The 21,006-nt window shown below is 44.1% G+C and overlaps 14 non-coding genes and 13 pseudogenes across 14 annotated transcripts; all 27 read right to left on the reverse strand.

Annotated features, from left to right (window-relative positions):
- Positions 1 to 267: 267 nt before the first annotated feature.
- Positions 268 to 386, reverse strand: LOC140017852 (5S ribosomal RNA). The gene has a single exon (XR_011824158.1). It is a non-coding gene; the product is annotated as a 5S ribosomal RNA (ribosomal RNA).
- A 922-nt stretch (positions 387 to 1,308) lies between these two features.
- Positions 1,309 to 1,431, reverse strand: LOC140020123 (5S ribosomal RNA; annotated as a pseudogene).
- Positions 1,432 to 1,842: 411 nt separating this feature from the next.
- On the reverse strand, positions 1,843 to 1,961 carry LOC140020878 (5S ribosomal RNA). The gene has a single exon (XR_011824848.1). It is a non-coding gene; the product is annotated as a 5S ribosomal RNA (ribosomal RNA).
- Positions 1,962 to 2,888: 927 nt separating this feature from the next.
- On the reverse strand, positions 2,889 to 3,006 carry LOC140020509 (5S ribosomal RNA; annotated as a pseudogene).
- Positions 3,007 to 3,417: 411 nt separating this feature from the next.
- On the reverse strand, positions 3,418 to 3,536 carry LOC140017559 (5S ribosomal RNA). Its single transcript, XR_011823867.1, has one exon. It is a non-coding gene; the product is annotated as a 5S ribosomal RNA (ribosomal RNA).
- Positions 3,537 to 4,464: 928 nt separating this feature from the next.
- Positions 4,465 to 4,582, reverse strand: LOC140020510 (5S ribosomal RNA; annotated as a pseudogene).
- Positions 4,583 to 4,993: 411 nt separating this feature from the next.
- Positions 4,994 to 5,112, reverse strand: LOC140017853 (5S ribosomal RNA). Its single transcript, XR_011824159.1, has one exon. It is a non-coding gene; the product is annotated as a 5S ribosomal RNA (ribosomal RNA).
- Positions 5,113 to 6,034: 922 nt separating this feature from the next.
- LOC140020125 (5S ribosomal RNA) lies at positions 6,035 to 6,157 on the reverse strand (annotated as a pseudogene).
- Positions 6,158 to 6,568: 411 nt separating this feature from the next.
- Positions 6,569 to 6,687, reverse strand: LOC140017560 (5S ribosomal RNA). The gene has a single exon (XR_011823868.1). It is a non-coding gene; the product is annotated as a 5S ribosomal RNA (ribosomal RNA).
- Positions 6,688 to 7,615: 928 nt separating this feature from the next.
- Positions 7,616 to 7,733, reverse strand: LOC140020668 (5S ribosomal RNA; annotated as a pseudogene).
- Positions 7,734 to 8,144: 411 nt separating this feature from the next.
- On the reverse strand, positions 8,145 to 8,263 carry LOC140017854 (5S ribosomal RNA). Its single transcript, XR_011824160.1, has one exon. It is a non-coding gene; the product is annotated as a 5S ribosomal RNA (ribosomal RNA).
- Positions 8,264 to 9,185: 922 nt separating this feature from the next.
- LOC140020126 (5S ribosomal RNA) lies at positions 9,186 to 9,308 on the reverse strand (annotated as a pseudogene).
- Positions 9,309 to 9,719: 411 nt separating this feature from the next.
- Positions 9,720 to 9,838, reverse strand: LOC140020879 (5S ribosomal RNA). The gene has a single exon (XR_011824849.1). It is a non-coding gene; the product is annotated as a 5S ribosomal RNA (ribosomal RNA).
- A 927-nt stretch (positions 9,839 to 10,765) lies between these two features.
- Positions 10,766 to 10,883, reverse strand: LOC140018890 (5S ribosomal RNA; annotated as a pseudogene).
- A 411-nt stretch (positions 10,884 to 11,294) lies between these two features.
- Positions 11,295 to 11,413, reverse strand: LOC140020880 (5S ribosomal RNA). The gene has a single exon (XR_011824850.1). It is a non-coding gene; the product is annotated as a 5S ribosomal RNA (ribosomal RNA).
- Positions 11,414 to 12,340: 927 nt separating this feature from the next.
- LOC140020511 (5S ribosomal RNA) lies at positions 12,341 to 12,458 on the reverse strand (annotated as a pseudogene).
- A 411-nt stretch (positions 12,459 to 12,869) lies between these two features.
- On the reverse strand, positions 12,870 to 12,988 carry LOC140020881 (5S ribosomal RNA). Its single transcript, XR_011824851.1, has one exon. It is a non-coding gene; the product is annotated as a 5S ribosomal RNA (ribosomal RNA).
- Positions 12,989 to 13,915: 927 nt separating this feature from the next.
- On the reverse strand, positions 13,916 to 14,033 carry LOC140020512 (5S ribosomal RNA; annotated as a pseudogene).
- Positions 14,034 to 14,444: 411 nt separating this feature from the next.
- On the reverse strand, positions 14,445 to 14,563 carry LOC140020882 (5S ribosomal RNA). Its single transcript, XR_011824852.1, has one exon. It is a non-coding gene; the product is annotated as a 5S ribosomal RNA (ribosomal RNA).
- A 927-nt stretch (positions 14,564 to 15,490) lies between these two features.
- LOC140018891 (5S ribosomal RNA) lies at positions 15,491 to 15,608 on the reverse strand (annotated as a pseudogene).
- Positions 15,609 to 16,019: 411 nt separating this feature from the next.
- LOC140020883 (5S ribosomal RNA) lies at positions 16,020 to 16,138 on the reverse strand. The gene has a single exon (XR_011824853.1). It is a non-coding gene; the product is annotated as a 5S ribosomal RNA (ribosomal RNA).
- A 927-nt stretch (positions 16,139 to 17,065) lies between these two features.
- On the reverse strand, positions 17,066 to 17,183 carry LOC140018892 (5S ribosomal RNA; annotated as a pseudogene).
- A 411-nt stretch (positions 17,184 to 17,594) lies between these two features.
- On the reverse strand, positions 17,595 to 17,713 carry LOC140020884 (5S ribosomal RNA). Its single transcript, XR_011824854.1, has one exon. It is a non-coding gene; the product is annotated as a 5S ribosomal RNA (ribosomal RNA).
- A 927-nt stretch (positions 17,714 to 18,640) lies between these two features.
- LOC140020134 (5S ribosomal RNA) lies at positions 18,641 to 18,758 on the reverse strand (annotated as a pseudogene).
- Positions 18,759 to 19,169: 411 nt separating this feature from the next.
- LOC140020885 (5S ribosomal RNA) lies at positions 19,170 to 19,288 on the reverse strand. Its single transcript, XR_011824855.1, has one exon. It is a non-coding gene; the product is annotated as a 5S ribosomal RNA (ribosomal RNA).
- A 928-nt stretch (positions 19,289 to 20,216) lies between these two features.
- LOC140020136 (5S ribosomal RNA) lies at positions 20,217 to 20,334 on the reverse strand (annotated as a pseudogene).
- Positions 20,335 to 20,745: 411 nt separating this feature from the next.
- Positions 20,746 to 20,864, reverse strand: LOC140020886 (5S ribosomal RNA). Its single transcript, XR_011824856.1, has one exon. It is a non-coding gene; the product is annotated as a 5S ribosomal RNA (ribosomal RNA).
- Positions 20,865 to 21,006: the final 142 nt, after the last annotated feature.

Here is a 21,006-nt window from a genome sequence, read left to right on the forward strand (position 1 = left end):
GCTTTGCACCTTTTTTTTCACTCGTCGCACAACTCTCAATTATCCTGAAATTGATCCTTCACGCTTGCGCTTATACATTTGCGCCGACAACATTGACCGACGATCCGGGCTTCGATCCAGCCGTACCGTTCCTGACTTTCCTCGCGCCTTCAGATCCGCCTTCATGCTTCGATAAGAAGCAAAATATAAAGCAATCGTTCCGACGGAGCTAAATTACTACAGCATAAAGAACGAAGGGGAAATTTGGATTTCGAAACAAAAAAGGGAGGGGTGCAACACGAGGACTTCCCAGGGGGTCACCCATCCTAGTACTACTATCGCCCAAGCACGCTTAACTTCGGAGTTCTGATGGGATCCGGTGCATTAGTGCTGGTATGATCGCACCCGCCATGTTCCTTTCGCTTTATTCTTTTAAACTGCCCCGTCCTGTGAAGCAGTGTGGCTTTTCTGGACCCGAATTCATTTTAAGCGTCAATTCAAGAATTTCCCCTCATCCTTTTATTTATTTACTTTTACATTTTTTTCTTGTTGATTTGCACCATTTTTTTTTCCCTCGTCGCGCAACTCTCAATTATCCTGAAATTGATCCTTCACGCTTGCGCTTATACATTTGCGCCGACAACTTTGACCGACGATCCGGGCTTCGATCCAGCCGTACCGTTCCTGACTTGTCTCGCGCCTTCAGATCCGCCTTCATGCTTCGATGAGAAGCAAAATATAAAGCAATCGTTCCGACGGAGCTAAATTACTACAGCATAAAGAACGAAGGGGAAATTTGGATTTCGAAACAAAAAAGGGAGGGGTGCAACACGAGGATTTCCCAGGGGGTCACCTAGGGGTGTCAACGGGCCGGGTCCGGGCCGGAATTCATTATTCCGGACCCGGACCCGGATCCGACCCGTTTACCCGACGGGTCTTTTATTCTGTGTTCCGGATCCGGACCCGGCGAGTCTCGGATCCGGGTCGGGTCTACCCGAACAAATTTGCCAAAATTTATAATTTCTAACAAAAAAGAGAAAAAGATATATTTGTAAACTAATTTCTAACTAATGCAAAGAAAAAACCAAATAAGAAAATAAATCAAATTGATTTTACTCAAATACATCATCCTAATCAAATTATATTGATAATATATATTTTTTATAAATTATTAAATCATTTATATCCGGATCCGGGTCTAATACGGGTCGGAATACTATATTCCGTATCCGACCCGTTTTTTTGTTTGAAAAAACGGATCCGGATCCGGATAACGGAATTAAATCCCTACCCATACCCGAAAAAATTTCAGGGATCCGATCCGGATCCGGGTCTAGACCCGTCCCGTTGACAGGCCTAGGGTCACCCATCCTAGTACTACTGTCGCCCAAGCACGCTTAACTTCGGAGTTCTGATGGGATCCGGTGCATTAGTGCTGGTATGATCGCACCCGCCATGTTCCTTTCGCTTTATTCTTTTAAACTGCCACGTCCTGTGAAGCAGTTTGGCTTTTCTGGACCCGAATTCATTCTAAGCGTCAATTCATGAATTTCCTCTCATCCTTTTATTTATTTACTTTTATATTTTTTTCTTGTTGCTTTGCACCTTTTTTTTCACTCGTCGCACAACTCTCAATTATCCTGAAATTGATCCTTCACGCTTGCGCTTATACATTTGCGCCGACAACATTGACCGACGATCCGGGCTTCGATCCAGCCGTACCGTTCCTGACTTGTCTCGCGCCTTCAGATCCGCCTTCATGCTTCGATAAGAAGCAAAATATAAAGCAATCGTTCCGACGGAGCTAAATTACTACAGCATAAAGAACGAAGGGGAAATTTGGATTTCGAAACAAAAAAGGGAGGGGTGCAACACGAGGACTTCCCAGGGGGTCACCCATCCTAGTACTACTCTCGCCCAAGCACGCTTAACTTCGGAGTTCTGATGGGATCCGGTGCATTAGTGCTGGTATGATCGCACCCGCCATGTTCCTTTCGCTTTGTTCTTTTAAACTGCCCCGTCCTGTGAAGCAGTGTGGCTTTTCTGGACCCGAATTCATTTTAAGCGTCAATTCAAGAATTTCCCCTCATCCTTTTATTTATTTACTTTTACATTTTTTTCTTGTTGATTTGCACCATTTTTTTTTCCCTCGTCGCGCAACTCTCAATTATCCTGAAATTGATCCTTCACGCTTGCGCTTATACATTTGCGCCGACAACTTTGACCGACGATCCGGGCTTCGATCCAGCCGTACCGTTCCTGACTTGTCTCGCGCCTTCAGATCCGCCTTCATGCTTCGATGAGAAGCAAAATATAAAGCAATCGTTCCGACGGAGCTAAATTACTACAGCATAAAGAACGAATGGGAAATTTGGATTTCGAAACAAAAAAGGGAGGGGTGCAACACGAGGATTTCCCAGGGGGTCACCTAGGGGTGTCAACGGGCCGGGTCCGGGCCGGAATTCATTATTCCGGACCCGGACCCGGATCCGACCCGTTTACCCGACGGGTCTTTTATTCTGTGTTCCGGATCCGGACCCGGCGAGTCTCGGATCCGGGTCGGGTCTACCCGAACAAATTTGCCAAAATTTATAATTTCTAACAAAAAAGAGAAAAAGATATATTTGTAAACAAATTTCTAGCTAATGCAAAGAAAAAACCAAATAAGAAAATAAATCAAATTGATTTTACTCAAATACATCATCCTAATCAAATTATATTGATAATATATATTTTTTATAAATTATTAAATCATTTATATCCGGATCCGGGTCTAATACGGGTCGGAATACTATATTCCGTATCCGACCCGTTTTTTTGTTTGAAAAAACGGATCCGGATACGGATAACGGAATTAAATCCCTACCCATACCCGCAAAAATTTCAGGGATCCGATCCGGATCCGGGTCTAGACCCGACCCGTTGACCGGCCTAGGGTCACCCATCCTAGTACTACTGTCGCCCAAGCACGCTTAACTTCGAAGTTCTGATGGGATCCGGTGCATTAGTGCTAGTATGATCGCACCCGCCATTTTCCTTTCGCTTTATTCTTTTAAACTGCCACGTCCTGTGAAGCAGTTTGGCTTTTCTGGACCCGAATTCATTCTAAGCGTCAATTCATGAATTTCCTCTCATCCTTTTATTTATTTACTTTTATATTTTTTTCTTGTTGCTTTGCACCTTTTTTTTCACTCGTCGCACAACTCTCAATTATCCTGAAATTGATCCTTCACGCTTGCGCTTATACATTTGCGCCGACAACATTGACCGACGATCCGGGCTTCGATCCAGCCGTACCGTTCCTGACTTGTCTCGCGCCTTCAGATCCGCCTTCATGCTTCGATAAGAAGCAAAATATAAAGCAATCGTTCCGACGGAGCTAAATTACTACAGCATAAAGAACGAAGGGGAAATTTGGATTTCGAAACAAAAAAGGGAGGGGTGCAACACGAGGACTTCCCAGGGGGTCACCCATCCTAGTACTACTCTCGCCCATGCACGCTTAACTTCGGAGTTCTGATGGGATCCGGTGCATTAGTGCTGGTATGATCGCACCCGCCATGTTCCTTTCGCTTTATTCTTTTAAACTGCCCCGTCCTGTGAAGCAGTGTGGCTTTTCTGGACCCGAATTCATTTTAAGCGTCAATTCAAGAATTTTCCCTCATCCTTTTATTTATTTACTTTTACATTTTTTTCTTGTTGATTTGCACCATTTTTTTTTTCCCTCGTCGCGCAACTCTCAATTATCCTGAAATTGATCCTTCACGCTTGCGCTTATACATTTGCGCCGACAACTTTGACCGACGATCCGGGCTTCGATCCAGCCGTACCGTTCCTGACTTGTCTCGCGCCTTCAGATCCGCCTTCATGCTTCGATGAGAAGCAAAATATAAAGCAATCGTTCCGACGGAGCTAAATTACTACAGCATAAAGAACGAAGGGGAAATTTGGATTTCGAAACAAAAAAGGGAGGGGTGCAACACGAGGATTTCCCAGGGGGTCACCTAGGGGTGTCAACGGGCCGGGTCCGGGCCGGAATTCATTATTCCGGACCCGGACCCGGATCCGACCCGTTTACCCGACGGGTCTTTTATTCTGTGTTCCGGATCCGGACCCGGCGAGTCTCGGATCCGGGTCGGGTCTACCCGAACAAATTTGCCAAAATTTATAATTTCTAACAAAAAAGAGAAAAAGATATATTTGTAAACAAATTTCTAGCTAATGCAAAGAAAAAACCAAATAAGAAAATAAATCAAATTGATTTTACTCAAATACATCATCCTAATCAAATTATATTGATAATATATATTTTTTATAAATTATTAAATCATTTATATCCGGATCCGGGTCTAATACGGGTCGGAATACTATATTCCGTATCCGACCCGTTTTTTTGTTTGAAAAAACGGATCCGGATACGGATAACGGAATTAAATCCCTACCCATACCCGCAAAAATTTCAGGGATCCGATCCGGATCCGGGTCTAGACCCGACCCGTTGACCGGCCTAGGGTCACCCATCCTAGTACTACTGTCGCCCAAGCACGCTTAACTTCGAAGTTCTGATGGGATCCGGTGCATTAGTGCTAGTATGATCGCACCCGCCATTTTCCTTTCGCTTTATTCTTTTAAACTGCCACGTCCTGTGAAGCAGTTTGGCTTTTCTGGACCCGAATTCATTCTAAGCGTCAATTCATGAATTTCCTGTCATCCTTTTATTTATTTACTTTTATATTTTTTTCTTGTTGCTTTGCACCTTTTTTTTCACTCGTCGCACAACTCTCAATTATCCTGAAATTGATCCTTCACGCTTGCGCTTATACATTTGCGCCGACAACATTGACCGACGATCCGGGCTTCGATCCAGCCGTACCGTTCCTGACTTTCCTCGCGCCTTCAGATCCGCCTTCATGCTTCGATAAGAAGCAAAATATAAAGCAATCGTTCCGACGGAGCTAAATTACTACAGCATAAAGAACGAAGGGGAAATTTGGATTTCGAAACAAAAAAGGGAGGGGTGCAACACGAGGACTTCCCAGGGGGTCACCCATCCTAGTACTACTATCGCCCAAGCACGCTTAACTTCGGAGTTCTGATGGGATCCGGTGCATTAGTGCTGGTATGATCGCACCCGCCATGTTCCTTTCGCTTTATTCTTTTAAACTGCCCCGTCCTGTGAAGCAGTGTGGCTTTTCTGGACCCGAATTCATTTTAAGCGTCAATTCAAGAATTTCCCCTCATCCTTTTATTTATTTACTTTTACATTTTTTTCTTGTTGATTTGCACCATTTTTTTTTCCCTCGTCGCGCAACTCTCAATTATCCTGAAATTGATCCTTCACGCTTGCGCTTATACATTTGCGCCGACAACTTTGACCGACGATCCGGGCTTCGATCCAGCCGTACCGTTCCTGACTTGTCTCGCGCCTTCAGATCCGCCTTCATGCTTCGATGAGGAGCAAAATATAAAGCAATCGTTCCGACGGAGCTAAATTACTACAGCATAAAGAACGAAGGGGAAATTTGGATTTCGAAACAAAAAAGGGAGGGGTGCAACACGAGGATTTCCCAGGGGGTCACCTAGGGGTGTCAACGGGCCGGGTCCGGGCCGGAATTCATTATTCCGGACCCGGACCCGGATCCGACCCGTTTACCCGACGGGTCTTTTATTCTGTGTTCCGGATCCGGACCCGGCGAGTCTCGGATCCGGGTCGGGTCTACCCGAACAAATTTGCCAAAATTTATAATTTCTAACAAAAAAGAGAAAAAGATATATTTGTAAACTAATTTCTAACTAATGCAAAGAAAAAACCAAATAAGAAAATAAATCAAATTGATTTTACTCAAATACATCATCCTAATCAAATTATATTGATAATATATATTTTTTATAAATTATTAAATCATTTATATCCGGATCCGGGTCTAATACGGGTCGGAATACTATATTCCGTATCCGACCCATTTTTTTGTTTGAAAAAACGGATCCGGATCCGGATAACGGAATTAAATCCCTACCCATACCCGAAAAAATTTCAGGGATCCGATCCGGATCCGGGTCTAGACCCGTCCCGTTGACAGGCCTAGGGTCACCCATCCTAGTACTACTGTCGCCCAAGCACGCTTAACTTCGGAGTTCTGATGGGATCCGGTGCATTAGTGCTGGTATGATCGCACCCGCCATGTTCCTTTCGCTTTATTCTTTTAAACTGCCACGTCCTGTGAAGCAGTTTGGCTTTTCTGGACCCGAATTCATTCTAAGCGTCAATTCATGAATTTCCTCTCATCCTTTTATTTATTTACTTTTATATTTTTTTCTTGTTGCTTTGCACCTTTTTTTTCACTCGTCGCACAACTCTCAATTATCCTGAAATTGATCCTTCACGCTTGCGCTTATACATTTGCGCCGACAACATTGACCGACGATCCGGGCTTCGATCCAGCCGTACCGTTCTTGACTTGTCTCGCGCCTTCAGATCCGCCTTCATGCTTCGATAAGAAGCAAAATATAAAGCAATCGTTCCGACGGAGCTAAATTACTACAGCATAAAGAACGAAGGGGAAATTTGGATTTCGAAACAAAAAAGGGAGGGGTGCAACACGAGGACTTCCCAGGGGGTCACCCATCCTAGTACTACTCTCGCCCATGCACGCTTAACTTCGGAGTTCTGATGGGATCCGGTGCATTAGTGCTGGTATGATCGCACCCGCCATGTTCCTTTCGCTTTATTCTTTTAAACTGCCCCGTCCTGTGAAGCAGTGTGGCTTTTCTGGACCCGAATTCATTTTAAGCGTCAATTCAAGAATTTTCCCTCATCCTTTTATTTATTTACTTTTACATTTTTTTCTTGTTGATTTGCACCATTTTTTTTTTCCCTCGTCGCGCAACTCTCAATTATCCTGAAATTGATCCTTCACGCTTGCGCTTATACATTTGCGCCGACAACTTTGACCGACGATCCGGGCTTCGATCCAGCCGTACCGTTCCTGACTTGTCTCGCGCCTTCAGATCCGCCTTCATGCTTCGATGAGAAGCAAAATATAAAGCAATCGTTCCGACGGAGCTAAATTACTACAGCATAAAGAACGAAGGGGAAATTTGGATTTCGAAACAAAAAAGGGAGGGGTGCAACACGAGGATTTCCCAGGGGGTCACCTAGGGGTGTCAACGGGCCGGGTCCGGGCCGGAATTCATTATTCCGGACCCGGACCCGGATCCGACCCGTTTACCCGACGGGTCTTTTATTCTGTGTTCCGGATCCGGACCCGGCGAGTCTCGGATCCGGGTCGGGTCTACCCGAACAAATTTGCCAAAATTTATAATTTCTAACAAAAAAGAGAAAAAGATATATTTGTAAACAAATTTCTAGCTAATGCAAAGAAAAAACCAAATAAGAAAATAAATCAAATTGATTTTACTCAAATACATCATCCTAATCAAATTATATTGATAATATATATTTTTTATAAATTATTAAATCATTTATATCCGGATCCGGGTCTAATACGGGTCGGAATACTATATTCCGTATCCGACCCGTTTTTTTGTTTGAAAAAACGGATCCGGATACGGATAACGGAATTAAATCCCTACCCATACCCGCAAAAATTTCAGGGATCCGATCCGGATCCGGGTCTAGACCCGACCCGTTGACCGGCCTAGGGTCACCCATCCTAGTACTACTGTCGCCCAAGCACGCTTAACTTCGAAGTTCTGATGGGATCCGGTGCATTTGTGCTAGTATGATCGCACCCGCCATTTTCCTTTCGCTTTATTCTTTTAAACTGCCACGTCCTGTGAAGCAGTTTGGCTTTTCTGGACCCGAATTCATTCTAAGCGTCAATTCATGAATTTCCTGTCATCCTTTTATTTATTTACTTTTATATTTTTTTCTTGTTGCTTTGCACCTTTTTTTTCACTCGTCGCACAACTCTCAATTATCCTGAAATTGATCCTTCACGCTTGCGCTTATACATTTGCGCCGACAACATTGACCGACGATCCGGGCTTCGATCCAGCCGTACCGTTCCTGACTTTCCTCGCGCCTTCAGATCCGCCTTCATGCTTCGATAAGAAGCAAAATATAAAGCAATCGTTCCGACGGAGCTAAATTACTACAGCATAAAGAACGAAGGGGAAATTTGGATTTCGAAACAAAAAAGGGAGGGGTGCAACACGAGGACTTCCCAGGGGGTCACCCATCCTAGTACTACTATCGCCCAAGCACGCTTAACTTCGGAGTTCTGATGGGATCCGGTGCATTAGTGCTGGTATGATCGCACCCGCCATGTTCCTTTCGCTTTATTCTTTTAAACTGCCCCGTCCTGTGAAGCAGTGTGGCTTTTCTGGACCCGAATTCATTTTAAGCGTCAATTCAAGAATTTCCCCTCATCCTTTTATTTATTTACTTTTACATTTTTTTCTTGTTGATTTGCACCATTTTTTTTTCCCTCGTCGCGCAACTCTCAATTATCCTGAAATTGATCCTTCACGCTTGCGCTTATACATTTGCGCCGACAACTTTGACCGACGATCCGGGCTTCGATCCAGCCGTACCGTTCCTGACTTGTCTCGCGCCTTCAGATCCGCCTTCATGCTTCGATGAGGAGCAAAATATAAAGCAATCGTTCCGACGGAGCTAAATTACTACAGCATAAAGAACGAAGGGGAAATTTGGATTTCGAAACAAAAAAGGGAGGGGTGCAACACGAGGATTTCCCAGGGGGTCACCTAGGGGTGTCAACGGGCCGGGTCCGGGCCGGAATTCATTATTCCGGACCCGGACCCGGATCCGACCCGTTTACCCGACGGGTCTTTTATTCTGTGTTCCGGATCCGGACCCGGCGAGTCTCGGATCCGGGTCGGGTCTACCCGAACAAATTTGCCAAAATTTATAATTTCTAACAAAAAAGAGAAAAAGATATATTTGTAAACTAATTTCTAACTAATGCAAAGAAAAAACCAAATAAGAAAATAAATCAAATTGATTTTACTCAAATACATCATCCTAATCAAATTATATTGATAATATATATTTTTTATAAATTATTAAATCATTTATATCCGGATCCGGGTCTAATACGGGTCGGAATACTATATTCCGTATCCGACCCATTTTTTTGTTTGAAAAAACGGATCCGGATCCGGATAACGGAATTAAATCCCTACCCATACCCGAAAAAATTTCAGGGATCCGATCCGGATCCGGGTCTAGACCCGTCCCGTTGACAGGCCTAGGGTCACCCATCCTAGTACTACTGTCGCCCAAGCACGCTTAACTTCGGAGTTCTGATGGGATCCGGTGCATTAGTGCTGGTATGATCGCACCCGCCATGTTCCTTTCGCTTTATTCTTTTAAACTGCCACGTCCTGTGAAGCAGTTTGGCTTTTCTGGACCCGAATTCATTCTAAGCGTCAATTCATGAATTTCCTCTCATCCTTTTATTTATTTACTTTTATATTTTTTTCTTGTTGCTTTGCACCTTTTTTTTCACTCGTCGCACAACTCTCAATTATCCTGAAATTGATCCTTCACGCTTGCGCTTATACATTTGCGCCGACAACATTGACCGACGATCCGGGCTTCGATCCAGCCGTACCGTTCTTGACTTGTCTCGCGCCTTCAGATCCGCCTTCATGCTTCGATAAGAAGCAAAATATAAAGCAATCGTTCCGACGGAGCTAAATTACTACAGCATAAAGAACGAAGGGGAAATTTGGATTTCGAAACAAAAAAGGGAGGGGTGCAACACGAGGACTTCCCAGGGGGTCACCCATCCTAGTACTACTCTCGCCCAAGCACGCTTAACTTCGGAGTTCTGATGGGATCCGGTGCATTAGTGCTGGTATGATCGCACCCGCCATGTTCCTTTCGCTTTATTCTTTTAAACTGCCCCTTCCTGTGAAGCAGTGTGGCTTTTCTGGACCCGAATTCATTTTAAGCGTCAATTCAAGAATTTCCCCTCATCCTTTTATTTATTTACTTTTACATTTTTTTCTTGTTGATTTGCACCATTTTTTTTTCCCTCGTCGCGCAACTCTCAATTATCCTGAAATTGATCCTTCACGCTTGCGCTTATACATTTGCGCCGACAACTTTGACCGACGATCCGGGCTTCGATCCAGCCGTACCGTTCCTGACTTGTCTCGCGCCTTCAGATCCGCCTTCATGCTTCGATGAGGAGCAAAATATAAAGCAATCGTTCCGACGGAGCTAAATTACTACAGCATAAAGAACGAAGGGGAAATTTGGATTTCGAAACAAAAAAGGGAGGGGTGCAACACGAGGATTTCCCAGGGGGTCACCTAGGGGTGTCAACGGGCCGGGTCCGGGCCGGAATTCATTATTCCGGACCCGGACCCGGATCCGACCCGTTTACCCGACGGGTCTTTTATTCTGTGTTCCGGATCCGGATCCGGCGAGTCTCGGATCCGGGTCGGGTCTACCCGAACAAATTTGCCAAAATTTATAATTTCTAACAAAAAAGAGAAAAAGATATATTTGTAAACTAATTTCTAACTAATGCAAAGAAAAAACCAAATAAGAAAATAAATCAAATTGATTTTACTCAAATACATCATCCTAATCAAATTATATTGATAATATATATTTTTTATAAATTATTAAATCATTTATATCCGGATCCGGGTCTAATACGGGTCGGAATACTATATTCCGTATCCGACCCGTTTTTTTGTTTGAAAAAACGGATCCGGATCCGGATAACGGAATTAAATCCCTACCCATACCCGAAAAAATTTCAGGGATCCGATCCAGATCCGGGTCTAGACCCGACCCGTTGACAGGCCTAGGGTCACCCATCCTAGTACTACTGTCGCCCAAGCACGCTTAACTTCGGAGTTCTGATGGGATCCGGTGCATTAGTGCTGGTATGATCGCACCCGCCATGTTCCTTTCGCTTTATTCTTTTAAACTGCCACGTCCTGTGAAGCAGTTTGGCTTTTCTGGACCCGAATTCATTCTAAGCGTCAATTCATGAATTTCCTCTCATCCTTTTATTTATTTACTTTTATATTTTTTTCTTGTTGCTTTGCACCTTTTTTTTCCCTCGTCGCACAACTCTCAATTATCCTGAAATTGATCCTTCACGCTTGCGCTTATGCATTTGCGCCGACAACTTTGACCGACGATCTGGGCTTCGATCCAGCTGTACCGTTCCTGACTTGTCTCGCGCCTTCAGATCCGCCTTCATGCTTCGATAAGAAGCAAAATATAAAGCAATCGTTCCGACGGAGCTAAATTACTACAGCATAAAGAACGAAGGGGAAATTTGGATTTCGAAACAAAAAAGGGAGGGGTGCAACACGAGGACTTCCCAGGGGGTCACCCATCCTAGTACTACTCTCGCCCAAGCACGCTTAACTTCGGAGTTCTGATGGGATCCGGTGCATTAGTGCTGGTATGATCGCACCCGCCATGTTCCTTTCGCTTTATTCTTTTAAACTGCCCCGTCCTGTGAAGCAGTGTGGCTTTTCTGGACCCGAATTCATTTTAAGCGTCAATTCAAGAATTTCCCCTCATCCTTTTATTTATTTACTTTTACATTTTTTTCTTGTTGATTTGCACCATTTTTTTTTCCCTCGTCGCGCAACTCTCAATTATCCTGAAATTGATCCTTCACGCTTGCGCTTATACATTTGCGCCGACAACTTTGACCGACGATCCGGGCTTCGATCCAGCCGTACCGTTCCTGACTTGTCTCGCGCCTTCAGATCCGCCTTCATGCTTCGATGAGAAGCAAAATATAAAGCAATCGTTCCGACGGAGCTAAATTACTACAGCATAAAGAACGAATGGGAAATTTGGATTTCGAAACAAAAAAGGGAGGGGTGCAACACGAGGATTTCCCAGGGGGTCACCTAGGGGTGTCAACGGGCCGGGTCCGGGCCGGAATTCATTATTCCGGACCCGGACCCGGATCCGACCCGTTTACCCGACGGGTCTTTTATTCTGTGTTCCGGATCCGGACCCGGCGAGTCTCGGATCCGGGTCGGGTCTACCCGAACAAATTTGCCAAAATTTATAATTTCTAACAAAAAAGAGAAAAAGATATATTTGTAAACAAATTTCTAGCTAATGCAAAGAAAAAACCAAATAAGAAAATAAATCAAATTGATTTTACTCAAATACATCATCCTAATCAAATTATATTGATAATATATATTTTTTATAAATTATTAAATCATTTATATCCGGATCCGGGTCTAATACGGGTCGGAATACTATATTCCGTATCCGACCCGTTTTTTTGTTTGAAAAAACGGATCCGGATACGGATAACGGAATTAAATCCCTACCCATACCCGCAAAAATTTCAGGGATCCGATCCGGATCCGGGTCTAGACCCGACCCGTTGACCGGCCTAGGGTCACCCATCCTAGTACTACTGTCGCCCAAGCACGCTTAACTTCGAAGTTCTGATGGGATCCGGTGCATTAGTGCTAGTATGATCGCACCCGCCATTTTCCTTTCGCTTTATTCTTTTAAACTGCCACGTCCTGTGAAGCAGTTTGGCTTTTCTGGACCCGAATTCATTCTAAGCGTCAATCCATGAATTTCCTCTCATCCTTTTATTTATTTACTTTTATATTTTTTTCTTGTTGCTTTGCACCTTTTTTTTCACTCGTCGCACAACTCTCAATTATCCTGAAATTGATCCTTCACGCTTGCGCTTATACATTTGCGCCGACAACATTGACCGACGATCCGGGCTTCGATCCAGCCGTACCGTTCCTGACTTGTCTCGCGCCTTCAGATCCGCCTTCATGCTTCGATAAGAAGCAAAATATAAAGCAATCGTTCCGACGGAGCTAAATTACTACAGCATAAAGAACGAAGGGGAAATTTGGATTTCGAAACAAAAAAGGGAGGGGTGCAACACGAGGACTTCCCAGGGGGTCACCCATCCTAGTACTACTCTCGCCCAAGCACGCTTAACTTCGGAGTTCTGATGGGATCCGGTGCATTAGTGCTGGTATGATCGCACCCGCCATGTTCCTTTCGCTTTATTCTTTTAAACTGCCCCGTCCTGTGAAGCAGTGTGGCTTTTCTGGACCCGAATTCATTTTAAGCGTCAATTCAAGAATTTCCCCTCATCCTTTTATTTATTTACTTTTACATTTTTTTCTTGTTGATTTGCACCATTTTTTTTTCCCTCGTCGCGCAACTCTCAATTATCCTGAAATTGATCCTTCACGCTTGCGCTTATACATTTGCGCCGACAACTTTGACCGACGATCCGGGCTTCGATCCAGCCGTACCGTTCCTGACTTGTCTCGCGCCTTCAGATCCGCCTTCATGCTTCGATGAGAAGCAAAATATAAAGCAATCGTTCCGACGGAGCTAAATTACTACAGCATAAAGAACGAAGGGGAAATTTGGATTTCGAAACAAAAAAGGGAGGGGTGCAACACGAGGATTTCCCAGGGGGTCACCTAGGGGTGTCAACGGGCCGGGTCCGGGCCGGAATTCATTATTCCGGACCCGGACCCGGATCCGACCCGTTTACCCGACGGGTCTTTTATTCTGTGTTCCGGATCCGGACCCGGCGAGTCTCGGATCCGGGTCGGGTCTACCCGAACAAATTTGCCAAAATTTATAATTTCTAACAAAAAAGAGAAAAAGATATATTTGTAAACAAATTTCTAGCTAATGCAAAGAAAAAACCAAATAAGAAAATAAATCAAATTGATTTTACTCAAATACATCATCCTAATCAAATTATATTGATAATATATATTTTTTATAAATTATTAAATCATTTATATCCGGATCCGGGTCTAATACGGGTCGGAATACTATATTCCGTATCCGACCCGTTTTTTTGTTTGAAAAAACGGATCCGGATACGGATAACGGAATTAAATCCCTACCCATACCCGCAAAAATTTCAGGGATCCGATCCGGATCCGGGTCTAGACCCGACCCGTTGACCGGCCTAGGGTCACCCATCCTAGTACTACTGTCGCCCAAGCACGCTTAACTTCGAAGTTCTGATGGGATCCGGTGCATTAGTGCTAGTATGATCGCACCCGCCATTTTCCTTTCGCTTTATTCTTTTAAACTGCCACGTCCTGTGAAGCAGTTTGGCTTTTCTGGACCCGAATTCATTCTAAGCGTCAATTCATGAATTTCCTCTCATCCTTTTATTTATTTACTTTTATATTTTTTTCTTGTTGCTTTGCACCTTTTTTTTCACTCGTCGCACAACTCTCAATTATCCTGAAATTGATCCTTCACGCTTGCGCTTATACATTTGCGCCGACAACATTGACCGACGATCCGGGCTTCGATCCAGCCGTACCGTTCCTGACTTGTCTCGCGCCTTCAGATCCGCCTTCATGCTTCGATAAGAAGCAAAATATAAAGCAATCGTTCCGACGGAGCTAAATTACTACAGCATAAAGAACGAAGGGGAAATTTGGATTTCGAAACAAAAAAGGGAGGGGTGCAACACGAGGACTTCCCAGGGGGTCACCCATCCTAGTACTACTCTCGCCCAAGCACGCTTAACTTCGGAGTTCTGATGGGATCCGGTGCATTAGTGCTGGTATGATCGCACCCGCCATGTTCCTTTCGCTTTATTCTTTTAAACTGCCCCGTCCTGTGAAGCAGTGTGGCTTTTCTGGACCCGAATTCATTTTAAGCGTCAATTCAAGAATTTCCCCTCATCCTTTTATTTATTTACTTTTACATTTTTTTCTTGTTGATTTGCACCATTTTTTTTTCCCTCGTCGCGCAACTCTCAATTATCCTGAAATTGATCCTTCACGCTTGCGCTTATACATTTGCGCCGACAACTTTGACCGACGATCCGGGCTTCGATCCAGCCGTACCGTTCCTGACTTGTCTCGCGCCTTCAGATCCGCCTTCATGCTTCGATGAGAAGCAAAATATAAAGCAATCGTTCCGACGGAGCTAAATTACTACAGCATAAAGAACGAAGGGGAAATTTGGATTTCGAAACAAAAAAGGGAGGGGTGCAACACGAGGATTTCCCAGGGGGTCACCTAGGGGTGTCAACGGGCCGGGTCCGGGCCGGAATTCATTATTCCGGACCCGGACCCGGATCCGACCCGTTTACCCGACGGGTCTTTTATTCTGTGTTCCGGATCCGGATCCGGCGAGTCTCGGATCCGGGTCGGGTCTACCCGAACAAATTTGCCAAAATTTATAATTTCTAACAAAAAAGAGCAAAAGATATATTTGTAAACAAATTTCTAGCTAATGCAAAGAAAAAACCAAATAAGAAAATAAATCAAATTGATTTTACTCAAATACATCATCCTAATCAAATTATATTGATAATATATATTTTTTATAAATTATTAAAGCATTTATATCCGGATCCGGGTCTAATACGGGTCGGAATACTATATTCCGTATCCGACCCGTTTTTTTGTTTGAAAAAACGGATCCGGATCCGGATAACGGAATTAAATCCCTACCCATACCCGAAAAAATTTCAGGGATCCGATCCGGATCCGGGTCTAGACCCGACCCGTTGACAGGCCTAGGGTCACCCATCCTAGTACTACTGTCGCCCAAGCACGCTTAACTTCGGAGTTCTGATGGGATCCGGTGCATTAGTGCTGGTATGATCGCACCCGCCATGTTCCTTTCGCTTTATTCTTTTAAACTGCCACGTCCTGTGAAGCAGTTTGGCTTTTCTGGACCCGAATTCAGTCTAAGCGTCAATTCATGAATTTCCTCTCATCCTTTTATTTATTTACTTTTATATTTTTTTCTTGTTGCTTTGCACCTTTTTTTTCACTCGTCGCACAACTCTCAATTATCCTGAAATTGATCCTTCACGCTTGCGCTTATAAATTTGCGCCGACAACATTGACCGACGATCTGGGCTTCGATCCAGCCGTACCGTTCCTGACTTGTCTCGCGCCTTCAGATCCGCCTTCATGCTTCGATAAGAAGCAAAATATAAAGCAATCGTTCCGACGGAGCTAAATTACTACAGCATAAAGAACGAAGGGGAAATTTGGATTTCGAAACAAAAAAGGGAGGGGTGCAACACGAGGACTTCCCAGGGGGTCACCCATCCTAGTACTACTCTCGCCCAAGCACGCTTAACTTCGGAGTTCTGATGGGATCCGGTGCATTAGTGCTGGTATGATCGCACCCGCCATGTTCCTTTCGCTTTATTCTTTTAAACTGCCCCGTCCTGTGAAGCAGTGTGGCTTTTCTGGACCCGAATTCATTTTAAGCGTCAATTCAAGAATTTCCCCTCATCCTTTTATTTATTTACTTTTACATTTTTTTCTTGTTGATTTGCACCATTTTTTTTTCCCACGTCGCGCAACTCTCAATTATCCTGAAATTGATCCTTCACGCTTGCGCTTATACATTTGCGCCGACAACTTTGACCGACGATCCGGGCTTCGATCCAGCCGTACCGTTCCTGACTTGTCTCGCGCCTTCAGATCCGCCTTCATGCTTCGATGAGAAGCAAAATATAAAGCAATCGTTCCGACGGAGCTAAATTACTACAGCATAAAGAACGAAGGGGAAATTTGGATTTCGAAACAAAAAAGGGAGGGGTGCAACACGAGGATTTCCCAGGGGGTCACCGAGGGGTGTCAACGGGCCGGGTCCGGGCCGGAATTCATTATTCCGGACCCGGACCCGGATCCGACCCGTTTACCCGACGGGTCTTTTATTCTGTGTTCCGGATCCGGACCCGGCGAGTCTCGGATCCGGGTCGGGTCTACCCGAACAAATTTGCCAAAATTTATAATTTCTAACAAAAAAGAGAAAAAGATATATTTGTAAACTAATTTCTAACTAATGCAAAGAAAAAACCAAATAAGAAAATAAATCAAATTGATTTTACTCAAATACATCATCCTAATCAAATTATATTGATAATATATATTTTTTATAAATTATTAAATCATTTATATCCGGATCCGGGTCTAATACGGGTCGGAATACTATATTCCGTATCCGACCCGTTTTTTTGTTTGAAAAAACGGATCCGGATCCGGATAACGGAATTAAATCCCTACCCATACCCGAAAAAATTTCAGGGATCCGATCCGGATCCGGGTCTAGACCCGACCCGTTGACAGGCCTAGGGTCACCCATCCTAGTACTACTGTCGCCCAAGCACGCTTAACTTCGGAGTTCTGATGGGATCCGGTGCATTAGTGCTGGTATGATCGCACCCGCCATGTTCCTTTCGCTTTATTCTTTTAAACTGCCACGTCCTGTGAAGCAGTTTGGCTTTTCTGGACCCGAATTCATTCTAAGCGTCAATTCATGAATTTCCTCTCATCCTTTTATTTATTTACTTTTATATTTTTTTCTTGTTGCTTTGCACCTTTTTTTTCCCTCGTCGCACAACTCTCAATTATCCTGAAATTGATCCTTCACGCTTGCGCTTATGCATTTGCGCCGACAACTTTGACCGACGATCTGGGCTTCGATCCAGCTGTACCGTTCCTGACTTGTCTCGCGCCTTCAGATCCGCCTTCATGCTTCGATAAGAAGCAAAATATAAAGCAATCGTTCCGACGGAGCTAAATTACTACAGCATAAAGAACGAAGGGGAAATTTGGATTTCGAAACAAAAAAGGGAGGGGTGCAACACGAGGACTTCCCAGGGGGTCACCCATCCTAGTACTACTCTCGCCCAAGCACGCTTAACTTCGGAGTTCTGATGGGATCCGGTGCATTAGTGCTGGTATGATCGCACCCGCCATGTTCCTTTCGCTTTATTCTTTTAAACTGCCCCGTCCTGTGAAGCAGTGTGGCTTTTCTGGACCCGAATTCATTTTAAGCGTCAATTCAAGAATTTCCCCTCATCCTTTTATTTATTTACTTTTACATTTTTTTCTTGTTGATTTGCACCATTTTTTTTTCCCTCGTCGCGCAACTCTCAATTATCCTGAAATTGATCCTTCACGCTTGCGCTTATACATTTGCGCCGACAACTTTGACCGACGATCCGGGCTTCGATCCAGCCGTACCGTTCCTGACTTGTCTCGCGCCTTCAGATCCGCCTTCATGCTTCGATGAGAAGAAAAATATAAAGCAATCGTTCCGACGGAGCTAAATTACTACAGCATAAAGAACGAAGGGGAAATTTGGATTTCGAAACAAAAAAAGGAGGGGTGCAACACGAGGATTTCCCAGGGGGTCACCTAGGGGTGTCAACGGGCCGGGTCCGGGCCGGAATTCATTATTCCGGACCCGGACCCGGATCCGACCCGTTTACCCGACGGGTCTTTTATTCTGTGTTCCGGATCCGGACCCGGCGAGTCTCGGATCCGGGTCGGGTCTACGCGAACAAATTTGCCAAAATTTATAATTTCTAACAAAAAAGAGAAAAAGATATATTTGTAAACTAATTTCTAACTAATGCAAAGAAAAAACCAAATAAGAAAATAAATCAAATTGATTTTACTCAAATACATCATCCTAATCAAATTATATTGATAATATATATTTTTTATAAATTATTAAATCATTTATATCCGGATCTGGGTCTAATACGGGTCGGAATATTATATTCCGTATCCGACCCGATTTTTTGTTTGAAAAAACGGATCCGGATCCGGATAACGGAATTAAATCCCTACCCATACCCGAAAAAATTTCAGGGATCCGATCCGGATCCGGGTCTAGACCCGACCCGTTGACAGGCCTAGGGTCACCCATCCTAGTACTACTGTCGCCCAAGCACGCTTAACATCGGAGTTCTGATGGGATCCGGTGCATTAGTGCTGGTATGATCGCACCCGCCATGTTCCTTTCGCTTTATTCTTTTAAACTGCCACGTCCTGTGAAGCAGTTTGGCTTTTCTGGACCCGAATTCATTCTAAGCGTCAATTCATGAATTTCCTCTCATCCTTTTATTTATTTACTTTTATATTTTTTTCTTGTTGCTTTGCACCTTTTTTTTCCCTCGTCGCACAACTCTCAATTATCCTGAAATTGATCCTTCACGCTTGCGCTTATGCATTTGCGCCGACAACTTTGACCGACGATCTGGGCTTCGATCCAGCTGTACCGTTCCTGACTTGTCTCGCGCCTTCAGATCCGCCTTCATGCTTCGATAAGAAGCAAAATATAAAGCAATCGTTCCGACGGAGCTAAATTACTACAGCATAAAGAACGAAGGGGAAATTTGGATTTCGAAACAAAAAAGGGAGGGGTGCAACACGAGGACTTCCCAGGGGGTCACCCATCCTAGTACTACTCTCGCCCAAGCACGCTTAACTTCGGAGTTCTGATGGGATCCGGTGCATTAGTGCTGGTATGATCGCACCCGCCATGTTCCTTTCGCTTTATTCTTTTAAACTGCCCCGTCCTGTGAAGCAGTGTGGCTTTTCTGGACCCGAATTCATTTTAAGCGTCAATTCAAGAATTTCCCCTCATCCTTTTATTTATTTACTTTTACATTTTTTTCTTGTTGATTTGCACCATTTTTTTTTTCCCTCGTCGCGCAACTCTCAATTATCCTGAAATTGATCCTTCACGCTTGCGCTTATACATTTGCGCCGACAACTTTGACCGACGATCCGGGCTTCGATCCAGCCGTACCGTTCCTGACTTGTCTCGCGCCTTCAGATCCGCCTTCATGCTTCGATGAGAAGCAAAATATAAAGCAATCGTTCCGACGGAGCTAAATTACTACAGCATAAAGAACGAAGGGGAAATTTGGATTTCGAAACAAAAAAGGGAGGGGTGCAACACGAGGATTTCCCAGGGGGTCACCTAGGGGTGTCAACGGGCCGGGTCCGGGCCGGAATTCATTATTCCGGACCCGGACCCGGATCCGACCCGTTTACCCGACGGGTCTTTTATTCTGTGTTCCGGATCCGGATCCGGCGAGTCTCGGATCCGGGTCGGGTCTACCCGAACAAATTTGCCAAAATTTATAATTTCTAACAAAAAAGAGAAAAAGATATATTTGTAAACAAATTTCTAGCTAATGCAAAGAAAAAACCAAATAAGAAAATAAATCAAATTGATTATACTCAAATACATCATCCTAATCAAATTATATTGATAATATATATTTTTTATAAATTATTAAATCATTTATATCCGGATCTGGGTCTAATACGGGTCGGAATATTATATTCCGTATCCGACCCGATTTTTTGTTTGAAAAAACGGATCCGGATCCGGATAACGGAATTAAATCCCTACCCATACCCGAAAAAATTTCAGGGATCCGATCCGGATCCGGGTCTAGACCCGACCCGTTGACAGGCCTAGGGTCACCCATCCTAGTACTACTGTCGCCCAAGCACGCTTAACATCGGAGTTCTGATGGGATCCGGTGCATTAGTGCTGGTATGATCGCACCCGCCATGTTCCTTTCGCTTTATTCTTTTAAACTGCCACGTCCTGTGAAGCAGTTTGGCTTTTCTGGACCCGAATTCATTCTAAGCGTCAATTCATGAATTTCCTCTCATCCTTTTATTTATTTACTTTTATATTTTTTTCTTGTTGCTTTGCACCTTTTTTTTCCCTCGTCGCACAACTCTCAATTATCCTGAAATTGATCCTTCACGCTTGCGCTTATGCATTTGCGCCGACAACTTTGACCGACGATCTGGGCTTCGATCCAGCTGTACCGTTCCTGACTTGTCTCGCGCCTTCAGATCCGCCTTCATGCTTCGATAAGAAGCAAAATATAAAGCAATCGTTCCGACGGAGCTAAATTACTACAGCATAAAGAACGAAGGGGAAATTTGGATTTCGAAACAAAAAAGGGAGGGGTGCAACACGAGGACTTCCCAGGGGGTCACCCATCCTAGTACTACTCTCGCCCAAGCACGCTTAACTTCGGAGTTCTGATGGGATCCGGTGCATTAGTGCTGGTATGATCGCACCCGCCATGTTCCTTTCGCTTTATTCTTTTAAACTGCCCCGTCCTGTGAAGCAGTGTGGCTTTTCTGGACCCGAATTCATTTTAAGCGTCAATTCAAGAATTTCCCCTCATCCTTTTATTTATTTACTTTTACATTTTTTTCTTG

Source organism: Coffea arabica, chromosome 11c (genome assembly GCF_036785885.1).
Source record: "Coffea arabica cultivar ET-39 chromosome 11c, Coffea Arabica ET-39 HiFi, whole genome shotgun sequence".
Taxonomy (NCBI): Eukaryota; Viridiplantae; Streptophyta; class Magnoliopsida; order Gentianales; family Rubiaceae; genus Coffea; species Coffea arabica.